At 36.9% G+C, this 22261-nt stretch overlaps 1 protein-coding gene across 10 annotated transcripts in view; it reads left to right on the top strand.

Annotated features, from left to right (window-relative positions):
* RALYL (RALY RNA binding protein like) overlaps positions 1-22261 on the top strand; it is an 814820-nt gene that overhangs the window by 144042 nt on the left and 648517 nt on the right. For 3 of the 10 annotated variants that reach the window (XM_059901169.1, XM_059901170.1, XM_059901167.1), the window contains exon 2: positions 562-692. The exons of 6 other annotated variants lie outside the window; for them this stretch is intronic. The gene's annotated coding sequence lies outside the window, so the exon portion shown is untranslated. Of the gene's footprint in view, positions 1-561; positions 693-11702; positions 11764-22261 lie in introns of those variants that run through there. One more of the 10 variants, XM_059901173.1, reaches the window with a different exon arrangement.

The raw sequence follows: 22261 nt of genomic DNA, 5'->3' as shown, positions 1-22261 counted from the left end.
AGTGAATTGTGTTTTATCCATTACTCCATCATATGATATGAAATTTTAGTGCTGGTAGTCTCTATGTTTCTTGAAAGATTAGATGATTTATTTTCTTTTTTTAATAGGAAGATATTTATGTATGTATGTATGTATGTATGTATTTGTGTATTTATTTTTGTTTTTGGGGTTTTTTTTGGCCACACCTTGCAGCATGGGGGATCTTAGTTCCCTGACCAGGAACTAAGTCCTCTTCATTAGGAGCACAGTCTTAACCACTGGACTGCCAGGGAAGTCCCAGATAATTTATTACTGTAGAAATAATATGCACTTAGGTTAGAATTCTGGTTTTGCTTCATTTGATGTCACGCAGGTTACTTAATTCTCCTAAAGCTTTGGTTTATTTATCTGCAAAATGGGACGAATGATGTCTATTTCATAGACTTCCTCCCTCCTCACATCCAATCCGTTTTGAGCCTTGTAACTTCTTTCTGTAAAATATACTTAAGAAACATAATATTTCTGAGATATAAACCAATGTATTTTCTCCCTTGGTAATCTCTAGTCCTTTGTTACCCATAGGTTTACATCAAGAACCACCCCTGGTGGACCTTCACTGGAGAGTTATTTTCATGTTATGGAGAAGATAATCTTTACACCTGAGTTCACAGGACCGTGAGGCTTCCTACCACTAAGAATGAGGACCAGATGATGTAAGATAAATTTAGATCACATGGGAAGAAAAATAGGAAAGCTTGTTCCTTTTGCGGCTTTAGAGTGCAAGTAAAGAGAAGCAAGCAGCCAAGTTACATGTATTTCCTGTTTAAAATCCTAGAAGTGGAGAGAGAAAGGCAGCAGGTGCTTTGGTCTCCCATCATAAACTTGGGAGAAGACTGCAGCTGCCTGGGGTAGACCAGCGTCAATGGTGGGGACCCAAGCAAAGTAGGAAAGTGGTATCATAAAATGCTTAAGAGAAGAGAGGGTCAGAAGTAACCACCCCAGATTTGCCTGGCAGGATGAAGAAGTTTCTACCTGCTTTGCGGTATATGGCATGATATATGCATTCATCAGCAGTGTACTTGTATCAAGTCGCCCATGACTTTGCATGAGGTGTCCCCCTACAGAAGCTGAGGGCTGGGCAGCTTTGGAAGGAGCTGTTGGAGGACGTGGTTGATCTTAGAAGGTCCACCAATGCCACCAAGTGAAGGTTAGGCCAAATCAGCAAAAACAAACAAACAAACAAACAAAAATGCCCCCCCCCCCATTCTAACAGTCATATCAGGAACAGAGAAGCCAGAAAAACTCCCAGCGATCAGGTGGTACAGGGTAATCACCAAAAAGAAAGAGAAAACCCAATGTACAGCCGTGAGCATGCCCCCTCTACTCTCAATGAGAGTGTTTAAGCATCCTTCTTCACTAAAGTCACATTCTCCTATAATATCTTACATAATTTTAAAGCTTTACTATTTATTCCTAAGTCTTTAATCCACAATGATTTGTTACATATGTGTACCCATAGGAGGTGTAGTCAGGATCTAACTTTACCATTTTCCATGGAGATAACTTCTTGTTAAGGAGCCATTTATTAAAAAAGTGTTTCCACATTGAATTGTAATGCCACCACTTTCAAACAGTATTTCTCTCTCTAAATATCTATTTATCTATCTTATCATCTATCTATCTATCTATCTATCTATGGATTACAATCTACTCCAGTGTTCTATTTGTCCATCCCTATATAACTCAATACACCATGTTTATTTATTTATTGCCACAGTTTTAAAATTAATCTTGGTATCTGGTAGGGAATGAGCCTTAACTTTGTTCTTTTCTTCAAAATTGAAAAATGTTGCTTCTTGGCAGTTTTTTATAAATTTTAGGGTCAGTTTCTCTAATTCTGTGAGAAACTTTGCTAAGATTTTGATTGAAATTGATGCAAATTTATAGTTAAATTCAGAGACAAAGGGCATATTTGCAATGAGTGTCCTCCATCCAACAACAAACAATCTCATGCTGTTTTTTTTCTGGTCTGCTAAAGTCTCTCAACAATATTTTGTGAATGTCCAAAGGACAGCTCACACCTCTTTTGTTGGACATTTCTGGGTACCTTATTATTTTGTTGCTATCGTAAAAGGGTGTTTTATCTCCCCACTTATTCTTTCAAATCAGTTATTTCTGGTATAAAGGCATGTTATTGATTTTGTAGACTGCTTTAACACCCAGCATCTTTGCAACAGTTTCCTTAGTCCTCAAACTTTACAAACACAATTTTATCTTTTCCTTACCAGTTTTAATATTAATAGAAGTTTATACAGATGGTTCTTTATTATATTCCTAATTTTATGTGAATATTTTAAATGCTTCCATTAAGTATTGTGTTTACTTTTCATTTTTGATAGCTATTCTTTATCAAGTTAAGGGGTTTAACTTTTTTTCTAAGCATATTTTTATTTAATAGACATTTTTTTTCAGTGTTTTTTTCCTTTTATTGAGATTGGTACATGGTTTTCCTTTTTTAACCTATTAAATTAAATGTTACTTTAGTAGATATTCTTGTGTTGAATCATACTCTGGTGACAATATTACTTTATCCTCTTTTTACATTCCCATTTCAACAATTACCAATGTATTTGTTGGTATGATTGTTTTTTTTTTTTTTAACCTTGTTTCAGGTCCCCCCATTTCTCTGTAATTGTTGATATGATTTTTCTCTGTAGTTGTTGGTATGATTTTTTACCTTGTTTCAGGTCCCCCCATTTCTCAGTGTTTGACCTTGTCCTCAACCCCTTCCCCACTTGAAAATTTACATGTGCATCTCTTCCTTCTCTCAACACTCCTTCTTATCTTAAAGTAAAAGGTGTCCTTAACACTCACTCTTCCCCATTCTCTCTGTTTCACCATCTTTCCATCTTCTTCAATTACTTATCCTATTTCATTTCTGATGTACAGCTTCTTCTTTTCTACTACTTCCATAGTCTCTGCTTCCAAATGTGCTTATGCTCCTGTTCCCTGCAATTCCTTCGATCTGCATTTACACCTGAGGTGATCCACCCTTTTCTTTATTTGACATCAGATTTTTTTGTTTGTTTGTTTTTTTGTTTTGCCCCAGTGTGTGGCTTGTGGGATCTTAGTTCCCTCATCAGGGATCGAACCTGGGCCCTCGGCAGTGAAAGCGCGGAGTCCCAACTGCTGGACTGCCGGGGAATTCCCTGACATCAGATATATTGGAGGGATAGAAAAGGTTTGGTGCTCAGGACCTCAGCTCCACCACCCCCCACTGTTCTCAAACTGCACTAAGTTTATGTGACCTAATTACTAAGTCAATTAACCTGTTTTCATCCTTCATTCAATTGAATCTTCTTGATGCATCTAACATGGCCTGCTGTCTTCTTGATATAGTTGTCTTCATTAGTTTCTGTGACACTGTTTTTCTTTGATTTTCTTTCTATATACCTGATGATTATTGCTGTAGCTTTTTTCCTTGCTGTCTTCCCTCTAAATATTAATGAATTTGTACATAGGAAAAAAACTAAAAGCATCTTTTGAAACATTAAAGGTCTGTTGATTACATAAGTTTCACTGATGATTGGAAATTCTGTCTAATGTGGTTTTTGAATGTCTCTAAATTATAAATAAATTATATGATCAAATTAATATCATCAAAAATTTATTTTTTTGCATTAGAGGTATTTTCTCTCTTTTGTCTCTGTAATGATTGGGCATATCGTACATGAGAATGTCAAAAAGTGAACATCTGCTGGTTAAAATACTTACATTTGGGATGGGAATTAAATATATGTTCTTTTTCAACATTAAACCAGCTCTAGGATAAAAAATTACTGCAGTCAATTTTTTTTTTAATCGAAATATGACTAACATATCTCGTTTGAAATAGTTATTCTTAAGGTTGTCTTTATTTTTTTCCCATGGTTTAACATTGCTAATTAAGTCTACAAAAATCTGTAAATAATACATACTGAGGCATAAAGAAAATGCATCAGCTTACCAGATTGTTCTATGATGGCTTAGATTATCAAACATTTGCAAGTTAAATTCAATATTACTGTAAAAATTTAAAGAATTAGTGGAGATTAACATAATTTATCTGTTCTGTTAATGAATAACCAAAATTTTAAAGTTCTTCAAGCTATTTTATATGCTTATTAGGGTAGTTTTAATTATTCATTTTTATTTAAAATTAAATGATGTTAAGCATACAGTGTTTGATGAATATAAAAATATGTACTATTGAATTATAAATCATTTTCCCTCTAGCTTCCAACTTGAAATGCCAAGCATTTCACTGATCTTCATATTCCACATAATGTAGAACCATTTATGGTCCCTGTGCTGCTATATGGAAAATAGCAATACTCGTCAACCATTTAAGCTTCATAAAGCCAAAAGGTGTTATTTCATTTGTGAGCTTCTTTTGTAATAAATACTGATCAACTCTCCTCTCTTATTTTTCTTTGTGACTTTACATGATGTTAGGCAGTTAGCACTCACCATGGAGGGTGTTTATGGGGTTTCTCCATGGCAGGAGACCACAAGCTCAGTGAGGGTGGCAGCAGGTCTTTCTTATTTGCCATTATATTCTCAGCACTTAACATAATGCATGGTTAGCATGAATGAATGCATTTATTTTCAAACTTTTGTTTCTATGCTTTTGAATATAGTTATTAATTAAAAATGAGCCACCCCTATGTCTTTATCACTGCTTGGTCCCTAGGGCGTCAGAAGAATATTAAAACATGTTGCCTCCTGTCAAAGGCCTTCAGCGTAACTGGAGATACAGATTAATGAATATGGATCAGTATAAGACATTATATAATTAAGATCCTACTTGAATTTCACAAAGTATAAATCATGTAGGTATTCATTAATGAGGGCCTTCTACAGAGAACCAGATCATGGAAGTGATAGCAGAATGAAGCATAGAGAAGAAATATGTGCAAGAAACAGGGGAACTTTGGTTTCTGCATGAATGGAGCAAGACATTGAAGGCTTGAGGAAGGAAAAATCATAAAGCATTGGAGAGGCAAGAGGACCCAGGTCTCATTAAAAAAAGAAAAGAGAGTGTTTGGAAATCGGGTAGTATTTGTATCTTGATAATAAAGGATTCTGAAAGGCAGGTAAAGTACTTTTTACCTTAGAGAGAAAAAAATATAGGGATCTAATGAATATTTGTGAGGAAAAGAATAAGCTGATGGTATATTGCAGTACCTAAGGTAAAATCATAAATCAGATAAACTGAAGTACAGTGTGAAATTCAGTGAGTGAAGACCTGGGATTTAGGTAGAGACAGCAGGAATTAAAAGAAGAAAAAGATGGGGTGATTGACTTCAGATAGTTAAATGAAAAAGAGGTGAACCAAGCTGTCTAATTTGGGTAAAGACATGAACTGGGCTTCTGTAGTTAGAGATAGGAAAATTGAGAGATGAAGGTGAAGTTTTGACACGTGAAATTTGAGATGGTAGCCAGATAGTTACATGGAAATGTCCCCCAAAATAAGGAAACTACTTAAAACTATATTATACAAAATAATTTCCCAGGCCCACCTACCTGCATACATATTCACACTATTTTATTCTCTTTAATTGTGTCTGTTTCTTCTAGAACATTTCCATCTTATAAATTTTATTTAGTTTTCACTATCATTTTTAAAATTTATTTTATAAATGGGTAAGTGCTTTCAGTAGGCTAGTGCAGTTATCAAGATGAGTGAAATGTTGTACAATCATTCTAAATACAAAATTACTTATTTGAGAAAGATATAAAGTTTCCCTTCCTTTAAAATGGAGGTGATAATTCTTGCCCTACCTAGCTCACAGGGTTGTTGTAAAGATCAGCAGAGATGATGGGTATGAAAGCACTTTGAAAACTAAAATCCTTTACAAATACAAGCTCTCATCATTATGATTATACAGTGCCCTCTATATGAACCTGAAACAATTTTCAATTTTCATCTATCATGTCACTCTTCTAATTCCTGTAGAGTATGTCCCACAGATTTTTATCATAGGACTCTATTTTAATCAACGACAAATGCATTTTCATGGAAGCATAATATTGTTTCTATAATAGATATTCTTTGAACTCTGGATGAAGACTAATACACATTTCAAGGACCAATATACTTCTGAGAGTTTCTTCCTATCTCTTTCATTTTATAACTTCATCTTTTCCCACTCTGTGAGTTTTAATTCTAGGATAAGCACTACCCATGGGCTCTACCCGCTTGTACCAGTCTGTCCTAGGAATCAAACCAGACACTGGAAGCCTTGTAAGAACATGGCACCATCAGCCTCATCATTTAGAGCAGCTTGGAACTGGGGCTTGGTAACAACCAGACCCAAAAGCTGTGGTGTCAAAGAAAGTTCTAATTTTTCTTAACTCTCCTCCAACCCTTCATCAAATTAGTACTGAGACAATGCTTATAGTGTTTGTTTTGGCCATTGACATAATGATGACAGCAAGAGTGGCATAATCCCTTGGGTAAACACAGGTTTTATTATTACCATCTCTTTCTGCCCCCCAAATCCAGGAAAGTAAAGCAAATAGTTCAAATTCTCTAGATGTACAGTATATATTAGAGCATTTCACATGCATATGAGTAATCAAATGCTCCATTTACATATGTTAAAATTACCTTTTTTGGAAAAAATTGAGTAAATTTGATTGTTACAATACTGGGCTAATTTTATGTTCCAAGCCTCTTAAAAGATAAAAAAAACATTGCTGATTGGAATACTAAATGCAAGAAGTTAAATTTAATCAACTTCTAAGAGGCATATGAATGGATTTTTGGATAAGCCAAATTTCAGATATGTACTGTTATTTTTAAAGAAATCCTTGAAAACCATCTAATCATGTGAGAAAAGTTACAATAAAAAAGAACCTTCGGTATTATTCTTACTTCATCTAAAGATCATTTTAGAATGAAAAGGACGGGGACTGATTCCCCATCCATCTACTCTCAGTCCTCAGTTCTGAAGGGCTTCTTCCTAGGTCCTGGGAGGAATAGCCCCATTGTTCTGGATCATTGCATAACTTGTATTTTTATTCCTTGATACCTCTTCCCTAGAATCTTTTACATGCCCTCTTCTCAAGGCTGACTCTCTTTGTATCAGAACCTGATGCAACTGTTCCTAGGTTTATGAAGCCCCTTGGCCTCTGCACTGTGGCTTTCCCAGCTGCACCTAGGAAAGGTGCCAGAGGTGTCAGGGCCAGCCTTTGGTGGTGTTAGATCAATCTCAGACATCCCACACACTGTACCCGGTAAGCTGGTCTGTGGATGACCCTGAGCTTGACCATTCACCCTTCTGATCTAAGTCTGTTAGCCAGTTTCACCACGCTTCTAGGAAGCTGTAGTGAGGAGATGATTCTAGGAAAAGATGCCATATTCTTCACACTATATCGTTCTGCTGCCTCATAAGATGCCCTCATTATATTTCACCTTGATAACTTTAACTGTCTCTCCCTCTCTCTCTCTTTTCGTGGCACTTATACAAAGAAATGCAAACATCCACTTAGGGAAGAGGGCATCCTGTCAGAGTTGGGTCTTTTTTGATACTTGGATTAGGTCACCAAGTCACTGCAGATTTATGGAGGAAAGAGAAGCACTGCACTTGAGAATCTGCTCTAATTGCCACAAGCTCCAAACCTGTAATTACTATTGCCACTCTGGGAACTTCGAGTGAAGCCTCCATAGTTAGCTTTTGCCCTTAGCTGTCCTGACTTTCCTGCCATATTTTTCTATGTTTGCCTTTGTTAGAATGTATAGTAGAAGCAGAAATTTAAAGAATCCAGCTGAATGTTTTTAGACTAGTACAAATAATGAGTTTTTAAAAATTTGTTTGATGCCTAACACGTATCAACATGCAGAGGAGAAATTTAATTACTGATAATATAATTAACTGTTAATTTTAAGAAAAATTGGGGAGAGTTGACTGGTATTTTCAGTGTTTGAGCTCATAATATAAGACTTATGTAGCACTTTGTAATTCAGCATTTCAGTATAGTCCCATGAAGTAGGTGTTATCTTTACTCCATTTAAAGACAAATACATTAACGGGCTTTACAGATGAGGGATACTAAGAGGTCAGAGAACTCACAGATTGGCCTGATTCAGCAACTAGGGGCTCTCAGATTGCAATACCATACTTCTGGGTTCTGTGTAGAGATCTCTACATGGCAGTGACCACTACCTTACTTAAATTCATCCCTTAGTTCCACACTGTCTTCAGGGTAAATGACCAAGGAGGGTTACAGGTATTTCATTATATCACTCCATCCTGCAGCTCTGTTCTCCTCTTGCTACGTCCCTTCCTGTACCTTGGTCATCCTGGACCTCTTGCAGAGCCCATCATTTGGAAATTTTGTCCCTCTTTTTAACCTGGATAACTGACTCCTATTTGGGGCACCAGATCCTTTGGGAAAGCCTAAGTGTGGTCTGAGTTGGCCTCTGATGCCACCTTGTACAATCTCTATTTGAGCCATTCGCACCGTTAATGTACTACTCTGCTTCCCTTAGATTTATCTTCTCAGGGTAACGACTGCCTCTTTCACTTTTGTTTCTGCTTTCTTTTCATCTATAAAATAAATATAACAATAGCTACCTTGTAGATTTATTGGGAGGATTAGAGTAAGTAAAGTAACTAACAGTGCCAGAGACATGGTAATAAAACTAACAGTAACTCATATTTATTAAACTCATTTTCTGTGTGTCAGGTACTATGGAAGGCATTTAACATGTATTATCTATAATCCTTATGTAATGATTTTATTCAATGGTCTGAACTCAAAGCCAATATAAGCAGAAAGCACTTTTACTTTTTGTCTTCAACTGTGTTATCACATCTTTGACCCTGTGATTTGATACAGGTAAGGCAGAGGCCATAATTTTGCAGACCATCGATTATAAACACAATTTAATTTCAACAACTGAAATTTATTTTCAGTTATTAAAATTTTCAATCTGTCCTAAATTCAGATAAAATTCAATATGTCTCCCATCCCCTCAGTTCAGGCCTGCCACTAGCTCTAGCCCTGCATTTTAGAATAATTGTGAATTGACTGGGATTTTTCTAGTCTCTCTCAGTAATAGATATCTCCATTATTGACAGGAGCTGTCTGCTTTGTGGGGTATACTGGTAGGCTCTTTAGAACCCTGCTATCTCCCCCATACCACCACTATTTTGGACCTCAGCTCTCTGACAATGGACATTTGCATTTTACCTATCACTCAGCTCCAGCACACGGTAACCAATACAATAACCTCCTTCTCTTACTTTGGCAGGAAATACTTTTCTGTAGGATCCTATAAGGATAGCAAAATACTTTCTGTGGAATGCACTGAGCCTATAGGAGATGCAGGCATTCTTGTCCTGACAAGTAATGGAATGTAGGTCTGCTTGTCTGCTGTCTTCCAGCCAGCATTCTGCTTTCTGAATTATCTAGGAAAGGGTCAGTCATTTTGATGCTCAAATGCTTCCCCAAACTCCAGGGGCCACAAGCCAGCTGTTCCAAAATCTTCTCATCACAGTGGTCATGCAGAAATTTGCCTGCACACTTCTGCTCAGAAAGCCTGTGGTCAGAATTGAGACACTGGTCTGATCTGCCCCACCCACTACTTTTAGATCCCTTGGAGCTGGCCCCCTAGGATAAGTGTGTGGAGTGTGTGTGCAGGGCAGGAGATAAGCTGAAACCGCTCCTTTGGATAACATATCATTGCCTTGACAACTTTCTCTCACGATGCACTCCAAATTCTGCATTTGATGATCCAGATGAAGGGCTAGGTTTGTAGCCAGTTTTGCTGCCTGTTAGGAAACCCTAGGAGAGGTGCCTAGCAGCTACTCTTTACAGTCCTTTCTCTTATCGTTCTCAATTGAGGCTTTAGCTGAAATGTTTGAAGTAACAGGAAAAACCCTGCTTCACATCTTGTCATATATAAAGCACTCATTTACATCTGAAGAAACTGTCTCTAGGAGTTACGTTATTTTTCCTATGGCCACTAAACTTATTTAGTGAAAGTCAAAACTCAATTTGCATCTAGGTTGGTGTGATCCCAAACAGACAGTTCAGTTCACTGTACTCTTTACCTCTGAATGCGATCGTTCAATTGTAAGTGGTTACCAAAGGGCATCTACAAGTTGAGACAGACATTAGTGGCACTCCTTGGGATTTATTTAGATACTTACCACGTAAAATGGAGCTTTGATGCTGTAGGCATATCAAGGCTTTTCCAACTTAATTGACTTCTGCATTTGTGCCAGTAACTATTAGTCATTTTCCCCCAGTAAGTGAAGAAACATTTGATATAGCAAATGTGGCACCCTGCTCATTGTGAGAATTCAGTAAATATTACTCCTAATACTGTAGAGTTTTGTGACTGCTTACATTATGCAGGTCTCACTGTTGTTTATCCATCCATCAACGCTTACATTCAAGGAAATGTCTTTAGCATTTTTATTAGATGACTGCATGTCTCTTTACTTGCAACCTGGAGAAAGACCAGGCATTCAAAAGCAGCCTGATTGTGTCAGTGTTGAAAATTTAATCAGCAAGAACAAATTTCACAGAGCCAAGTTGCAGCATAATCCAGAGAATTCTAACTGTAAATGTAAAATCCTTTCCTGCTTTACTATAGCCTCAACCTTCTTTTAGCTGTTAAATTAAAAAATGCTTATAAATGGCCACTGCAGAATAGCTTAATACAGTACAACAGGTATTCTCATTTTTCTCTCAATGTTCAGAGGGAAAAATTCTGGATAAATTCCAGGGATCTTTGAGGAATTTTAGAAACTGTCCTCTTGGTCAGATCAATTTATTAAAGATCAGTTAGTAAAAATTCCATTGGAAATATTTAGTCTTTTTCTTATAGATAATATTATTTATTTGTAAAGAGAATCTATTGAAGAGATTTACATATAAAATTATGAATGAAAAACAAAAATATTAAATTCAGCTACAGCTGACTTATATGGTCTTGTATCTTTACACCTAGTGCATTTGAAATATACATCAAGCATTTAAAAACATCTCTGTGTATGATATGCTAGAAAATGTAAAACTATAATGAGAGAAAGTTGATCAGTAAATAGTTGCCTGAAGGAGTCAGGAAAGAGGCTTGATTGCAAAAGGGCACATTAGTTGGAAACGCTTTGTATCTTGGTTGTGGTGGTAGTTACATGAATATTTCTAGCTTTGAAAATTTATCAAATGGCATACTTATAATGGGTGAATCTTTTGTATCTACATTATATTTCAATAAACCTGGGGGAGTGGAGGAAAAAAAAAAATCTTTGTTATTGAGTTTAGGCTATTTTACTTGTAATGTCTTTTATTCTGATAAAGTGGATAGGACCATGGAGAAGAGTTTATTTTAATTATGTTTTACATGAAATAATAATAGAATCTCAAGTTTCAAATCATCTTAAAGATCAATTAGTTTAATCCTTTCTTCTTTCATTAGCTTTCCACTTAGTTGGTATCCATGGCTGCTTTCTGTGTTTTAGGAACTGTGTTAGTTGCTGGATACATGAAATCTAATAAGGTATAGTCCCTGCCTCAGGAACGTGTATTAGTTATCTACTGCTGTGTAACAGATTAACCCCCAATATTTAGTGGCTTTAAACAACACACATTTATCATCTCACAGTTTCTGTGAATCAGAAATCTAGGCCCTGCTTACCTGAGAGAGATTTCTATTTCAGGCTGACTTACAAGGCTGCAGTCAAGATGCCAGCCAGGCCTGGGACCTCTCATCTGAAAGCTCAACTGGTAAAGGATCTGCTTTTAAACTCACTAATGTATATGTTGGCAGAGTTCAGTACCTTGAGTGCCGTTGCACCCAGGGCCTCAGTTCCTTGCTGGCTGCTGACTGGAAGCTGCTCTCAGTTACTTGGTTAGTGACTTAGTCCAATATGAGCCCTTCATTAAAGAGCACAGACAGAGAAGGCAATAGAGAGAATCAGCTAGGAAAATGAAGTCACAAGTTTTATAACCCAATCACAGAATGACATCCCCTCAACACTGCTATATAATCTTGGTTAGAAATAACTACTCAAGAGAAAGGCATTAACAAAGATATAATACCAGGAAGCAGGGATCTTTGGAAGGCATCTTAAAAGCTGCTTACCACAGGAAGCCTACCTGATTCAGCTAACTACCCAGGCTTAATCCCTGAAGAAGCCATCTGACAAGTGCTTTAATTCTTTTCATATTAAGAATAGTGCGTAAGAGTGGGGGCTTTATAATCAGACTCTTTTTGTTTAACTTCTAGTTCTACCACTTACTAGCCATACGTCTGGGAATTTATTAGACGCTTTAAGCATCAGTTCCCTAATACCTGACAAAATTGCCTTGGCAATTAAACACAATAATGTACGTAAAGCTTTGAGCATGGTACTCGGCAAATAGTAAGCGTTCAATGAATATTAATTATTTTTTATTTTTATCTGTGTACAAATCTTATTCCTGACCTGAAATCTAGCTCTCTGAAACTTCTCCCTGTTGGACTAAGTTGAAAAATTTGGGACTTACTAATCAAGTCAGATTCAGTATCAAATGCTAGCCCTGCCTTTAATTTACATCAGAAGACAGTACATGTGTTGCCTCCATTTTTTTCCCCTCCCCTGCACATTCCAGGCCTCTCTGTTTCTACAAATGATCCTGGTATAGCATGATTTCAAGCCTGCAAGTCACTCTCTTCTTAACATTCCTGTTAGATTATAGTAGATCTGTAAGTTGTTACACAAAACTGAAAAAAAATTTCAGGTATATTATTTACTTATTTAATTTTTGGCTGCGTTGGCTCTTCGTTGCTGAGCACAAGCTTTCTCTAGTTGTGGCGAGTGGGGGCTACTCTTCATTGCAGTGCGCAGGCTTCTCATTGCGGTGGCTTCTTTTGTTGCGGAGCACGGGCTCTAGGCGCGCAGCCTTCAGCAGTTGTGGTGCACGGGCTTAGTTGCTCCATGGCATGTGGGATCTTCCTGGACCAGGGCTCGAACCCGTGTCCCCTGCATTGGCAGGTGGATTCTAAACCACTGCGACACCAGGGAAGTCCCTTCAGATATATTTTAATTCATGCAAAACAAATAATTATTTATGAAAGAAAGAGAGAACAGGAGGAAAAAAAGAAGGATTATTACTAATGACATGGATAGCCTATAATTATAGAATAATTTTAAGTAATTAGTTTTTTGAACATTTTTATTAGAATATAATTGCTTTACAATGGTGTGTTAGTTTCTGCTTTAAAACAAAGTGAATCAGTTATACATATACATATATCCCCATATCTCTTCCCTCTTGCCTCTCCCTCCCTCCCACCCTCCTTATCCCAACCTTCTACCTGGTCACAAAGCACCGAGCTGATCTCCCTGTGCTATGCGACTGCTCCCCACTAGCTATCTATTTTACATTTGGTAGTGAATATATGTCCATATATACACTACCACTCTTTCACTTTGTCCCAGCTTACCCTTCCCCCTCCCCGTGTCCTCAAGTCCATTCTCTAGTAGGTCTGCGTCTTTATTCCCATCTTGCCCCTAGGTTCTTCATGACCGTTTTTTTTTTTTTTTTAGAATCCATATATATGTGTTAGCATACGGTATTTGTTTTTCTCTTTCTGACTTACTTCACTCTGTATGACAGACTCTAGGTCCATCCACCTCACTACAAATAACTCAATTTCGTTTCTTTTTATGGCTGAGTAATATTCCATTGTATATATGTGCCACATCTTCTTTATCCATTCATCTGTAGATGGACACTTAGGTAGCTTCCATGTCCTGGCTATTGTAAATAGAGCTGCAATGAACATTGTGGTACATGACTCTTTTTGAATTATGGTTTTCTCAGGGTATATGCCCAGTAGTGGGATTGCTGGGTTGTATGGTAGTTCTATTTTTACTTTTTAAGGAACCTCCATACTGTTCTCCATAGTGGCTGTATCAATTTACATTCCCACCAACAGTGTATGAGGGTTCCCTTTTCTCCACACCCTCTCCAGCATTTATTGTTTGTAGATATTTTGATGATGGCCATTCTGACTGGTGTGAGATAATATCGCATTGTAGTTTTGATTTGCATTTCTCTAATGATTAATGATGTTGAGCATTCTTTCATGTGTTTGTTGGCCATCTGTATATCTTCTTTGGAGAAATGCCTATTTAGGTCTTCTGCCCATTTTTGGATTGGGTTGTTTGTTTTTTTGATATTGAGCTGCATGAGCTGCTTGTAAATCTTGGAGATTAATCCTTTGTCAGTTGCTTCATTTGTAAATATTTTCTCCCATTCTAAGGGTTATCTTTTCATCTTGTTTATGGTTTCCTTTGCTGTGCAAAAGCTTTTAAGTTTCATTAGGTCCCATTTGTTTATTTTTGTTTTTATTTCCATTTCTCTAGGAGGTGGGTCAAAAAGGATCTTGCTGTGATGTATGTCATACAGTGTTCTGCCTATGTTTTCCTCTAAGAGTTTGATAGTGTCTGGCCTTACATTTAGGTCTTTAATCAATTTTGAGTTTATTTTTGTGTATGGTGTTAGGGAATGTTCTAATTTCCTGCTTTTACATTTCCCAGCACCACTTATTGAAGAGGCTGTCTTTTCTCCATTGTATATTCTTGCCTACTTTACCAAAGATAAGGTGACCATAAGTGTGTGGGCTTATCTCTGGGCATTCTATCCTGTTCCATTGATCTATATTTCTGTTTTTGTGCCAGTACCATACTGTATTGATTACTGTAGCCTGGTAGTATCGTATGAAGTCAGGGAGCCTGATTCCTCCAGCTCCGTTTTTCTTCCTCAGGATTGCTTTGACTATTCGGAGTCTCTTGTGTTTCCATACAAATTGTGAAATTTTTTGTTCTAGTTCTGTGAAAAATGCCCATGGTAGTTAGAGAGGGATTGCATTGAATCTGTAGATTGCGTTGGGTAGTATAGTCATTTTTACAATGTTGATTCTTCCAATCCAAGAACATGCTATATCTCTCCATCTATTTGTATCATCTTTCATTTCTTTCATCAATGTCTTATAATTTTCTGCATACAGTTCTCTTGTCTACTTAGGTATGTTTATTCCTAGGTATTTTATTCTCTTTGTTGCAAAGGTAAATGGGAGTGTTTTCTTAAATTCACATTCAGATTTTTCATCATTAGTGTATAGAAATGCAAGAGATTTCTGTGAATTAATTTTGTACCCTCCTACTTTACCAAATGCATTGATTAGCTCTAGTAGTTTTCTGGTAGCATCTTTAGGATTCTCTATGTATAGTATCATGTCATCTGCAAACAGTGACAACTTTACTTCTTCTTTTCCAATTTGGATTCCTTTTATTTCTTTTTCTTCTCTGATTGCCGTGGCTAGGATTTCCAAAACTATGTTGAATAATAGTGGTGAGAGTGGGCAACCTTGTCTTGTTCCTGATCTTAGTGGAAATGCTTTCAGTTTTTCACCATTGAGGACGATGTTGGCTGTGGGTTTGTCATATATGGCCTTTAATATGTTGAGGGAAGTTCCCTCTATGCCTACTTTCTACAGGGCTTTTGTCATAAATGGGTGTTGAACTTTGTTGAAAGCTTTCTCTGCATCTATTGAGATGATCATATGTTTTTTCTCCTTTAATTTGTTAATATGGTGTATCACATAGATTGATTTGTGTATGCTGAAGAATCTTTGTATTCCTGGGATAAACCCCACTTGATCATGGTGTATGATCCTTTTAATGTGCTGTTGGATTCTGTTTGCTAGTATTTTGTTGAGGAATTTTGCATCTATGTTCATCAATGATATTGGTCTGTAGTTTTCTTTTTTTGTGACATCTTTGTCTGGTTTCAGTATCAGGGTGATGGTGGCCTCATAGGATGAGTTTGGTAGTGTTCCTCTTTCTGCTTTATTTTGGAAGAGTTTGAGAAGGATAGGTGTTAGCTCTTCTCTAAATGTTTGATAGAATTCGCCTGTGAAGCCATCTGGTCCTGGGCTTTTGTTTGTTGGAAGATTTTTAATCACAGTTTCAATTTCAGTGCTTGTGATTCGTCTGTTCATATTTTCTATTTCTTCCTGGTTCAGTCTTGGAAGGTTGTGCATTTCTAAGAATCTGTCCATTTCTTCCAGGTTGTCCATTTTATTGGCATAGAGTTTCTTGTAGTAATCTCTCATGATCCTTTGTATTTCTGCAGTGTCAGTTGTTACTTCTTTTTCATTTCTAATTCTATTGATTTGAATCTTCTCCCTTTTTTTCTTGATGAGTCTGGCTAATGGTTTATCAATTTTGTTTATCTTCTCAAAGAACCAGCTTTTAGTTTTATTGATTTTTGCTATCATTTCCTTCATTTCTTTTTCATTTATTTCTGATCTGATCTTTATGATTTCTTTCCTTCTGTAACTTTGGAGATTTTTGTTCTTCTTTCTCTAATTGCTTTAGGTGTAAGGTTAGGTTGTTTATTTGAGATGTTTCCTGTTTCTTAAGGTACGATTGTATTGCTATAAACTTCCTTCGTAGAACTGCTTTGGCTGCATCCCATAGGTTTTGGGACGTCATGTTTTCATTGTCATTTGTTTCTAGGTATTTTTTGATTTCCTCTTTGATTTATTCAGTGATCTCTTGGTTATTAAGTAGTGTATTGTTTAGTCTCCACGTATTTGTATTTTTTACAGATTTTTTTCTGTAATTGATATCTAGTCTTATAACGGTGTGGTTGGAAAAGATACTTGATATGATTTCAAATTTCTTAAATTTACCAAGGCTTGATTTGTGACCCACGATATGATCTATCTTGGAGAATGTTCCCTGAGCACTTGAGAAGAAAGTGTATTCTTTTGTTTTTTGGAGGGAATGTCCTATAAAAATCAATTAAGAAGTCCATCTTGTTTAATGTATCATTTAAAGCTTGTGTTTTCTTATTTATTTTCATTTTGGAAGATCTGTCCATTGGTGAAAGTAGGGTGCTAAATTCCCCTACTATGATTGTGTTACTGTAGATTTCCCATTTTACTTCTGTTAGTATTTACCTTATGTACTGAGGTGCTCCTATGTTGGATGCAGAAATATTTACAATTGTTATATCTTCTTCTTGGGTTGATCCCTTGATCATTATGAAGTGCCCTTCTTTGTCTCTTGTAATAGTCTTTGTTTTAAATTCTATTTTTCTGATATGATAATTGCTACTCCAGCTTTCTTTTGATTTCCATTTGCATGGAATATCTTTTTCCATCCCCTCACTTTCAGTCTGTATGTGTCCCTAGGTCTGAAGTGGGTCTCTTGTAGACAGCATATATACGGGTCTTGTTTTTGTATCCATTCAGCCAGTCTATGTCTTTTGTTTGGAGCATTTAATCCATTTACATTTTAGGTCATTATCGATATGTATGTTCCTATTACCATTTTCTTAATTGTTTTGGGTTTGTTTTTGTAGGTCTTTTCCTTCTCTTGTGTTTCCTGACTAGAGAAGTTCCTTTAGCATTTGTTGTAAAGCTGGTTTGGTGGTGCTGAATTCTCTTAGCTTTTGCTTGTTTATAAAGTTTTTAATTTCTCCATCAAATCTGAATAAGATCCCTGCTAGGTAGAGTAATCTTGGTGGTAGGTTTTTCCCTTTCATCACTTTAAATGTGTCGTGCCACTCTCTTCTGGCTTGCAGAGTTTCTGCTGAAAAATCAGCTGTTAACCTTATGGGGATTTCCTTGTACGTTATTTGTTGTTTTTTCCCTTGCTGCTTTTAATATTTGTTCTTTGTATTTAATTTTTGAGAGTTTGATTAATATGTGTCTTGGTGTGTTTCTCCTTGGATTTATCGGGTATGGGACTCTCTGTGCTTCCTGGACTTTATTAACTATTTCCTTTCCCATATTAAGGAAGTTTTCAACTATAATCTCTTTGAATATTTTCTCAGTCCCTTTCTTTTTCTCTTCTTCTTCTGGGACCCCTATAATTCGAATGTTGGTGCATTCAATATTGTCCCAGAGGTCTCTGAGACTGTCCTCAATTCATTTCATTCTTTTTTCTTTATTCTGCTCTGCAGTAGTTATTTCCACTATTTTATATTCCAGGTCACTTATCCATTCTTCTGCCTCAGTTATTCTGCTATTGATCCCTAATAGAGAATTTTTAATTTCATTTATTGTGTTGTTCATGATTGTTTGCTTGTTCTTTAGTTTTTCCAGGTCCTTGTTAAACGTTTCTTGTATTTTCTCCATTCTATTTCCAAGGTTTTGAATCATCTTTACTAACATTATTCTGAATTATTTTTCAGGTAGACTGACTATTTCCTCTTCATTTGTTAGGTCTGGTCGGTTTTTACCTTGCTCTTTCATCTGCTGTGTGTTTCTTTGTCTTTTCATTTTGCTTAACTTACTGTGTTTGGGGTCTCTTTTTCGCAGGCTGCAGGTTCGTAGTTCCCATTGTTTTTCGTGTCTGCCCCCTGTGGCTAAGGTTGGTTCAGTGGGTTGTGTAGGCTTCCTGGTGGAGGGGACTAGTGTCTGTATTCTGGTGGATGAGGCTGGATCTTGTCTTTCTGGTGGGCAGGTCCACGTCTGGTGGTGTGTTTTCGGGTGTCTGTAACCTTATTATGATTTTAGGCAGCCTCTGTGCTAATGGGTGAGGTTGTGTTCCTGTCTTGCTAGTTGTTTGGCATAGGGTGTCCAGCACTGGAGCTTTCTGGTCATTGAGTGGAGCTGGGTGTTGGTGTTGAGATGGAAATATCTGTGAGGTTTTTGCCTTTTGATATTATGTGGAGCTGGGAGGTGTCTGGTGGACCAATGTCCTGAACTTGGCTCTCCCACCTTAGAGGCACTCACTGGCTGGAGCACCAAGAGCCTGTCATCCACATGGCTCAGAATAAAAGGGTGAAAAAAAGAAAGAAAGAAAGAAATAGACAAAATAAATTAAATTAAATTAAATAAAAAGTTATTAAAATAAAAAATAATTATTAAAAATTTTTTTTAAGTATTTAAAAAAAATGAAAGAAAGAAAGAAAGAACAACCAAACCAAAAGCCAAATCCACCAAGGATAACAAATGCTGAAAACTATACTAAAAAATAAACAAACAAACCAACAAAAAACTGAGCAGACAGAACCCTAGGACAAATGGTAAAAGCAAAGCTATACAGACAAAATCACACACAGAAGCATATGCATACACACTCACAAAAAGAGAAAAAATATATATATATCGTTGTTCCCAAAGTCCACCTCGTGAATTCTGGATGATTCGTTGTCTATTCAGGTATTCCACAGACGCAGGGTACATCAGATTGACCGTGGAGATTTAATCCGCTGCTCCTGAGGCTGCTGGGAGAGATTTCCCTTTCTCTTCTTTGTTCTCACAGCTCCTGGGACTCAGCTTTGGATTTGGCCGTGTGTCTGCATGTAGATCGCCTCAGGGCGTTTGTTCTTTGCTCAGACAGGATGGGGTTAAAAGAGCAGCTGCTTCGGGGGCTCTGGCTCACTTAGGCCGGGGAGGGGGAGGGGTACGGAGAACAGGGCGAGCCTGTGGTGGCAGAGGCCAGCATGACATTGCAGCAGCCTGAGGCGCGCCTCACGTTCTCCCGGGGAAGTTGTCCCTGGATCACGGGACCCTGGCAGTGGCGGGCTGCACAGTCTCCCGGGAGTGGAGGTGTGGATAGTGACCTGTGCTTGCACACAGGCTTCTTGGTGGCGGCAGCAGCAGCCTTAGCGTCTCATGCCCGTCTCTGGGGTCCACACTGACAGCCGCGGTGCGCCCTGGGGTCTGGAGCTCGTTTAGACGGTGCTCTGAATCCACTCTCCTCACGCATCCTGAAACAATGGTCTCTTGCCTCTTCGGCAGCTGCAGACTTTTTCCCAGACTCCCTCCTGGCTAACTGTGGTGCACTAGCCCCCTTCAGGCTATGTTCATGCAGCCAAACCCAGTCCTCTCCCTGGGATCCGACTGAAGCCGAAGCCTAAGCCTCAGCTCCCAGCCCCCGCCCGACCCGGCGGGGGGGGGAGCAGATAAACCTCTGGGGCTGGTGAGTGCCGGCCTGCACGGATCCTCTGTGTGGGAATCTCTCCGCTTTGCCCTCCACACCCCTGTTGCTGTGCTCTCCTCCGTGGCTCCAAAGCTTACCTCCTCCGCCACCCACAGTCTCCTCCTGCCAAGGGGCTTCCTAGTGTGTGGAAACCTTTCCTCCTTCACTGCTCCCTCCCACTGGTGCAGGTCCCATCCCTATTCTTTTGTCTCTGTTTTTTTCATTTTTCTTTTGCCCCACCCAGTTACGTGGGGAGTTTCTTGCTTTTTGGGAAGTCTGAGGTCTCCTGCCAGCGTTCAGCAGGTGTTCTGTAGGAGTTGTTCCACATGTAGGTGTATTTCTGATGTATTTGTGGGGAGGAAGGTGATCTCTGGTCTTACTCTTCCACCATCTTGAAGCTCCCCTCAAGTAATTAGATTTTGACTAGTACAATGATATCCATGAATATTCTTCTTGAAAATGATAGTAGTTTACAAATGATCTAATGGGGGCTATAATATTATTTTACCCCTTACTTTAATAGAGATTCATGAAAATAGGCATGAAACAAACTGAAAGTGAAGTGCAGCTATACAATTTGATACCTCATGGTTCTTCTTTTATATATTTCATTTATTATGAGTAGATGATTTAGCAATAATATAATCAGGATACTTAGAGTAAAAAATCCTATTTCTGTCATTGCTCAATATTAATACAAACCTAAAAGCAATTCCTGAGGTTGAATTGTAATTTATTCCCTTATACATAGAAAGTGGCATTTCTTCTTTTAAATAAAATATGTCACCTATTAAAATAATCATTTAACAGCTTGATCAGGTTTTTTTCTTAGGGTTATAAATATACAATGTTTATCAATATGCTATGATGAAATCTTAACTGAATATAAATGTGATGTTATAAATGTGTTTGACTATGGATTTTCATGACTCAGTAAAATATACTTTCTTGATAATCCACAATTTTGTGCAAAGGATTTCCAAAAAAAGATAAAAGTAGCTTTAAATATTTTTTTCCTAAGTGAACAATTCTTACAAGTTCACATACAAATAGAAAGTGCTATTTTAAAAAAGTCAGGCATAGTGTTTTCTATTTTTTCTCCTTAGAAAGTGTAATGAAACTAAGATCATCTTTATTTTGGCTCATAGATTAAACACGAAATATATTTTTAACAGAAAGTTCAACATTGTTCAGTTTTGCTTGTTAAAGTAATACATGTTCCTGGCAAAACATTTGGAGACACCCAAGATATAAAGAAGAAAATAAAAAATCATCATAACCCATGGAAACCACTGTCCACATTTAATGTGTATTCTTTTAGACATTTATCATAAGCCCACTTTTTATTGGGATATTCATATTTTATTTAATGGTTTTTAAAATGTCTTTGATTTATGTAAACATATTCATGCACATAGTAGAGATTTAAGCTTTATGTGTTCTTTGTTTCTATCTTTGTTGTCATGTTCTATTTCCATTGCATGTTCTTTTCCACTGCAAAGACTTTCTATTTCCACTGCACCTACTGCCCCAACACCCAATTCCCACTTCCCTATTTCCAATAAAAATAGAATAAAATATTTTAAAATATAATTTTCTATGTATTTTATTAATGAATTATGCAGTGAGGTTATTTTCAGTAACTTGGAATTTTGGGTCGAAAATATTTGAGGATTTCTTGTGATCAGAAATTTATGTTTATTTTCTTTTGTAAGAAGAAGTGCCAATACAATTAGTTTCAAAAATCTTCAATGTTATCTGTAAATGAAGTAATTTACCATCAGCATTTGCATTTTCCTTCAAATTACAATAGAAATTCAAATCAATGACATTTATTATTTTTCTATTGAATAACATTTAACACATTATAAATATTCATATCATCACTAATATTTTTAAAAACATCAACAAAATTTGATGTGCACATGGGATCCTGAGGTAGTGGAGAATATTTGTATGAGGATTAATTATTCTATTTAAATGAGTTCTCTTTCCTTTTTGAGACTGACAGTGAAATAAAAACCATGTCTTTGGTAAAATTTTCTAGAATGAGAAATATGAAGGGTGAAATATTTAGAAATTTAATATACCTGTGAGGAAGCTACTTCATATATCTTTTCCCAGGGATATAAGTTTAAGTAAACTAATTTTAATTTATAGATCATTTGTTAAAGTGTTCTTGCTTTTAGATAAGGTTGTAATTCTTGATATGATCATATATTAATTTGGAAGTTGATTTATTAAACAATTTTAAAGGAACTGTATTTTTTAAAAGTCTTAACTATATTCATTTT

The sequence above is a fragment of the Balaenoptera ricei genome, chromosome 17 (genome assembly GCF_028023285.1).
Source record: "Balaenoptera ricei isolate mBalRic1 chromosome 17, mBalRic1.hap2, whole genome shotgun sequence".
NCBI classification, from domain to species: Eukaryota; Metazoa; Chordata; class Mammalia; order Artiodactyla; family Balaenopteridae; genus Balaenoptera; species Balaenoptera ricei.
This window is presented reverse-complemented; position numbering and strand designations above follow the sequence as displayed.